Source organism: Lepidochelys kempii, chromosome 1 (genome assembly GCF_965140285.1).
Source record: "Lepidochelys kempii isolate rLepKem1 chromosome 1, rLepKem1.hap1, whole genome shotgun sequence".
Classification (NCBI taxonomy): domain Eukaryota; kingdom Metazoa; phylum Chordata; order Testudines; family Cheloniidae; genus Lepidochelys; species Lepidochelys kempii.
Window position 1 is genome coordinate 82,329,602 of NC_136380.1, and position 6,000 is coordinate 82,335,601.

Genomic DNA, 6,000 nt, shown 5'->3' on the forward strand with positions numbered 1-6,000 from the left:
AATACCATTTTTGCCATTGCTCATTATAATAAATCCAACCAGTAGTTACACATTTTCAACTGTCTTCTCTGGAACTTTTCAATTTTTTTTATGCAATATATCTGTCTTGAGATGAGATGACCAAATTTGGACATGCAGTTCCAGAGTTAGGATGTATCATTATTTCCAGAACATTGTTGTAAGATTTTCTGTTTTAAGCATCCCATCTGCATTAGCCTTTGCTGTGTGCACTGAGCTGCCCTAAATTAATCCCTATATTTGTTTTCATCAGAGGAACCTGCAAGTTCGAGCTCAGCAGCGCGGGTAAGAAGTTCAAATTATTTTGCCAACGCGTAATACTTTACACGCATCCAACTTCTATTTCATTTGCCCTTGTGCTTTCCCATGCATCCTCGCATCTCTCACATTCATTAGTTTTTGCTATTTTGAAGTATTCTGCATGATCTGCAAACTTCATCAGCCCTTAATCAGTGGAAAAATTGATACTGCTGTGTCTGCTTTAGTAAAGGGTTATCAGAGGTGGAATATGGGTAGATACTTTCATAAACTTTTTGTCCTGAGGTGTTTATCCTGATGTCACTAGGCTGCTTGCACCCAGAGTTTCCTAATGGATTAAAAAATAATCACATATTTTAAAACCACTTCACCTATCAGAACACAGTTGATGTGGAAAAATTATTAAAACCCCAATGATCTAGTATTTCCCGTGCAATTTAACTTTTTTGAAAATTAAATTTGCCACATTTTATAGATGAAGGGGAATATATTCAAAAGATCATAAATGACTGAGAAGCCAATGGGAGCTTCGGAGGAGGTACCCGCAGGCAAGAACAGTGTGCTGAGCCCCGTGCCCCAAAAGCTGCAGGGACGTGGTGCCGGCCGCTTCCCTGAGTGGTGCAGGGCCCGCGGCGCCACAGGGTTGGCAATCCCGCAGGCCGGATCCAAAGCCCCTAGGGGCCAGATCCACTCCGCGGGCCATAGTTTGCCCACCCCTGTGTTAGCCCCGACACTGGCTACTCACAGAAATTTCAGTTCCTCTGTCCCCCCAAGGAGATGCACACCCCAGTTTACCAGTTTTACTGTAAATTCATGCTCAAGTGAAACTCACAGCACTTTAACAAAACAAAAGAAAGTTTATTTAAGAAGGGTAGAGATTCTACTAGAAACAACGGAGAGTGATGGAAACAAGTGGCTACAATACAAAACAAAATCATAAAATGTGAACCTGGGTCAAAACTTAACAGTTATCATTCCTATCCAATAAAGCAGATTAGGTCAGAGTATAGCGCAGTACGGCTTCGCAGGAACTAGAATCCAATTTTTCACAAGAACACCCCTGTTCCCCAAGATGTCTGCTCAGTGAAACGATCCAAAGTTCCTTTCCCCAACTCTGTTCTACTGAAACAGTCATGTGTCCCTATTCATAGACAGGGCCATCGCTATCTGTTATAATGTTCTTTTTTTTACCTCGAAGTGGTTTTGATTGTTTGTAGTTATCGCTTATGGGTCCCCACTGAAAGTCTTGGTTTGGAGCAAGGCTAGACAATTGAGCCTTGCACTTCATCAGCAGCTAACCAGGGTGAGGTGACAACTCCCTCCTGCTTGAATGGGCCATCACTGAGACATTGTATTCCCTTGTGATTTATTTTTACTCTAAATATGTAAAGCATGCTTTCAATATAACTGCATTATTCCTTAGATATTACACATGCATACATCTCACAATGATTATGAATCTTGAAAAATGATCAGTTTTCTGTAGATACCTTACATGTTGTTATTTATGGAAAATATCCTGCAAGACATATATTTGGTGTAGTGAGTTTGTCAGGGCTGAGATGAACGTTGTTTGCAAAGAACAGTGGATCCTTTGCCAAGGGGTTACTGTGTAACACTTTCCCCTTCCTCTGACTGAGGGGGTCAGCTGGGTCTGGTTTGAGTCAGTATTTCTTGAGCACAATGCTTTCCTACCCCTGCCCTGCCCACTATGCCAGCTTTATGCTGCCTAGTGCTTTCCTTATGCAGAATAGCTGATAGGACAGTTTTCCTGTTAGCAGTTACCTGTTAAGGTGGCTTTCCGTCTCTTTATACTACCTGAGCAGTGCAAAAGGGATAGAGCCAGGACATCAAAATTTTATAGGATGTGGTGGTTAGCTGTGGTATATACTCCTATGGCTCTCATTGCCAAAACCCCTCACATTCTTTAGTGTATTTATCCTCACAACACAACCCCCCCACCCTTAAGCTAGGGAAATGCTATTAGCCCCATTTTACAGATGGGAAACTATGCAGAGAGAGGCTAAGAGACAGATCCCCAAAGTATTTAGATATCCAACTGCCTCTTTGGGCAACTAAATTCACTTTTTAGCTGCCACTGACAGTCTCAGAACTGCTGCTCAGCTGTCACCTAGCCTCACAGGTGCCTAAGTCACCTGAGGCTTAAGTTTCCATTAGACGGCATTCGCAAAGCTGCCTAAGTGCAGACACTCCCCCACATCTAACTAGCTGCCCAAGCTGTAGCCTCCGGTTCCCTGAAGTGTGATTCTCCAAGTGAGCATTACCTGTGTATCTTTCTAGTGGAACCTGACCCTGTAGGTGTACTCTGAGTATGCCTCAGACCTGACATCTGTTGCAAAAGACAGCTAGGGGCAAGCAGATTGGGGAATTTTTCTGTGTGTATGTGTCTCCTGGTGGTTAGATCATTAGCCTGGGATGTGGGTTGAAGTCAAATTTCTTGCATCCTAGGTGAATGACCTAAGTGGTGGGCTACTAACTACTCTTGCCTGGAGGTGTCTCTCTCTCTGTTTGTTTGTTTGTTTGTTTTGGGAGGGGAAGGGGGAGAAGAGGAGGGCTGGTTGTTTGCGGGTTATTTTGCAAGAAAGGTTTTGGCTGCTAGGGCATGGGCTACTTAAGTGGTTGACCTGACTTAAGTGCCTAACTCCTGGGAAGGATTCACAGCTGCGAATCCTGTGTGGAGGGAGGAGCCTATCTCTGGCCCCTCAGTCAGACATCTAAGGCCCAGATCAATGGGAGTTAGGCAGCTAAATATCTTTGATGACCTGGACCTAAATATCCTCCTTTCTTATGCATTTCACTCCTTGCTACCTTAGTCAGCTCTCTGCTTAGCTTGCTGGCCTCTGAAGATCCCTTCCTTAGGTGCCTAACTTGCCCCATACTGGGGAGCCTGGGCGTATCTTGGGGTTGAGAATGCCACTAAGTGGCAGGGTGCCTAAGCACCTATGTGGATCGAGCCCTATGTGATTTGCCCAAGCAAATAAACAAAGTCTATGATGGAACAGGAAATTAAACAAAGGTCTTCTGACTCCCAGACTAGCACCTTAACTGCTTAACCTTAACCTCCCAAGGTACTGACACCTAGATATCAAGGTGATTGGAGCACGATAAATAGATAGTGCTAGATGAGCGGCTGGTCACCTGAGTTTTCTTCGATATGGTCTGTGATCTCATAATGATGATACATTAGCTACATAGAATGATTTAAACACCGCTCTTTGGCCAGGTGAGGAATATTCAATGCATTTATTCAGAGGAAGTTTGGAATGTATGTCCCTTTTAATTTATTCTAGTTTGACATTCACCAAACCTCCTCTACCATAGAATCCTAGGACTGGAAGGGACCTTGAGAGGTCATCTAGTCCAGTCCCCTGCATTCATGGCAGGACTAAATATTATCTAGACCATCCCTGACAGGTGTTTGTCTTACCTGTTCTTAAAAATCTGCCGTGATGGAGAGTCCATAACCTCCTTAGGCAATTTATTCCAGTGCTTAACTACCCTGACAGGAAGTTTTTCCTAATGTCCAACCTAACTCACCCTTGCTGCAATTTAAGTCCATTGCTTCTTGTCCTATCCTCAGAGATTAACAAGGACAATTCTTCTCCCGCCTCCTTGTAACAATCTGTTACGTATTTGAAAACTGTTATCATGTCCCCTCTCAGTCTTCTCGTTTCCAGTCTAAACAAACCCAATTTTTTCAATCTTCAGTCATAGGTCATGTTTTTTAGACCTTTAATCATTTTTGTTGCTCTTCTCTGGACTTTCTCCAATTTCTTCACCTCTTTCCTGAAATGTGGTGCTCAGAACTGGACAGAATACTCCAGTTGAGGCCTAATCATTGTGGAGTAGAGCGGAAGAATTACTTCTCATGTCTTGCTTACAACACTCCTGCTAATAAATCCCAGAATGACATTTGTTTTTTTTGCAACAGTGTTACACTGTTGACTCATATTTTGCTTGTGGTCCACTATGACCCCCAGATGCCGTTCCACAGTACTCCTTCCTAGGCAGTCATTTCCCATTTGTATGTGTCTATCGATGGAACTGAGATGGAAAAAGGGCATTATCTCGTGTCTAATGTAAATACATTCACCCACAAAAAGTATGCTAGTTAATGTTATGCTTGTACGTCGACAAATTGCAGACCAAATATTTATACTAGAAATTGTTGAACCATCTATTTCATGTATTTATAGTAAGCACATTTAAAAGAAGGGGGGAAGTCTGTCTATTGTAGCATGCCTGGGATTTAATATGAGATTGTACAGCAGCCATTTAAAAAAGGGGAAATATAAGGAGCGGCAAAGAGTTATATGGCTAGTGTCCCATGAGAGATACGGTCATTTTGCACCACACTACTGGCATAACAAGTGTGGTGCGATCCACTAGTGGCACAGAGATGGAGTTAGAAGGTTCTATGATAGGGAATGTGGCCAGGGCTTTCCTTCACCAATTCCTGACTGCCATATCTGCCCCATTTTTCAGCTTTCTCTGACTTATACTGGCCTGGGTGACCAGCCCTGCACTCCAGGCCTGCAGGAACGGGGACTGCAAAGGAGACCTTCACAATGGAGCTGCACACTTGTTTACACCAGCAGAAAATTTGACACAAAAACACACAACCACAGAACCCACATCTTCAAACAACTTGCTGACTCTAGTATCCAATTCCTTGCTATTCCTTAATAAGATCCTGGTCCTGCACCACTTAACTCATTGCAACTTTTGTTATTGACTTGAATAGGGGCAGACACAGGCCTTAAACCACAGCTTCACCAGTGTATTGATATACAGACGATTTTAGACACTGGGATAGATATTTACCTCAAGTAAAAAAAAGACTAAAACCTTAGTAATGCTCTTCTGAGTGGTATATCTAATAATGAAAATGTTCTAATTGTTTCTGATGGGGGGGAATTATTTATTTTATTGTCTTCTCTATAAAACAGATTACATGAGTTTTAGGTCATTTTATAGTGGCAACTATAAGAACATAAGAATGGCTATACTGGATCAGACTAATCGTCCATCTAGCCCAGTCTCCTGTCTTCCGACAGTGGCCAATGCCAGATGCTTCAAAGGGAATGAACAGAACAGGGCAATTTTCAAGTGATCCATCCGCTATTGGCCAGTCCCAGCATCTGGTATATCTGAACTATAAATTAGATAATGCATTTGAAAGTACGAGAGCTGCAGCCGAAGATGGATATTTCAGTGGTTCAGCAAGATGGCTATACATACTGTGAACTTTTAGTTTAAAATTAAATTTCCCCCTCAAGACATCACTTTCCTGACATTTCTTTTCAAGCACCAAAATAGCTTGTCCCAAAATGTTATGTCTTTATAATAAAAGGATATTAGTAGCCTTTTTGTTTTCCAGTTTTCCTTTAAAATCTAACACTTGACCTGAAGCTTATCAATGTATATTGTACAGGTTTTAAACTTGTCAACAGAGGAATTATAGATGAAGTGTAGTTATGGTTAAATATAACTTTACTACCTGTTTCCCATGATCTACCCATGGACCTTGCTTGGGGTTTGTGGTTTCTTCCTCAGGGAAAGCTCTCTTATTGTCTTCAGAGAATGATTGATTTTAGCAAACTAATCTGGTGACTACAAGGCTCAGAAGAAGTCTCTGCCCCACTGTCATAACCAGGAAGAATGTTCAAAGGTTATCACTTAAACCATTTTCTGTTTGTTGCA

The 6,000-nt window shown here is 42.1% G+C and overlaps 1 long non-coding RNA gene across 2 annotated transcripts in view; it reads left to right on the forward strand.

Annotated features, from left to right (window-relative positions):
• Nucleotides 1–5,619, forward strand: part of LOC144930662 (uncharacterized) — a 74,814-nt gene extending 69,195 nt beyond the window's left edge. For both annotated transcript variants that reach the window (XR_013635965.1, XR_013635966.1), the window contains exons 6-7: nt 272–303; nt 4,783–5,619. This is a non-coding gene — a long non-coding RNA (uncharacterized LOC144930662). The remainder of the gene's footprint in view (nt 1–271; nt 304–4,782) is intronic.
• Nucleotides 5,620–6,000: the final 381 nt, after the last annotated feature.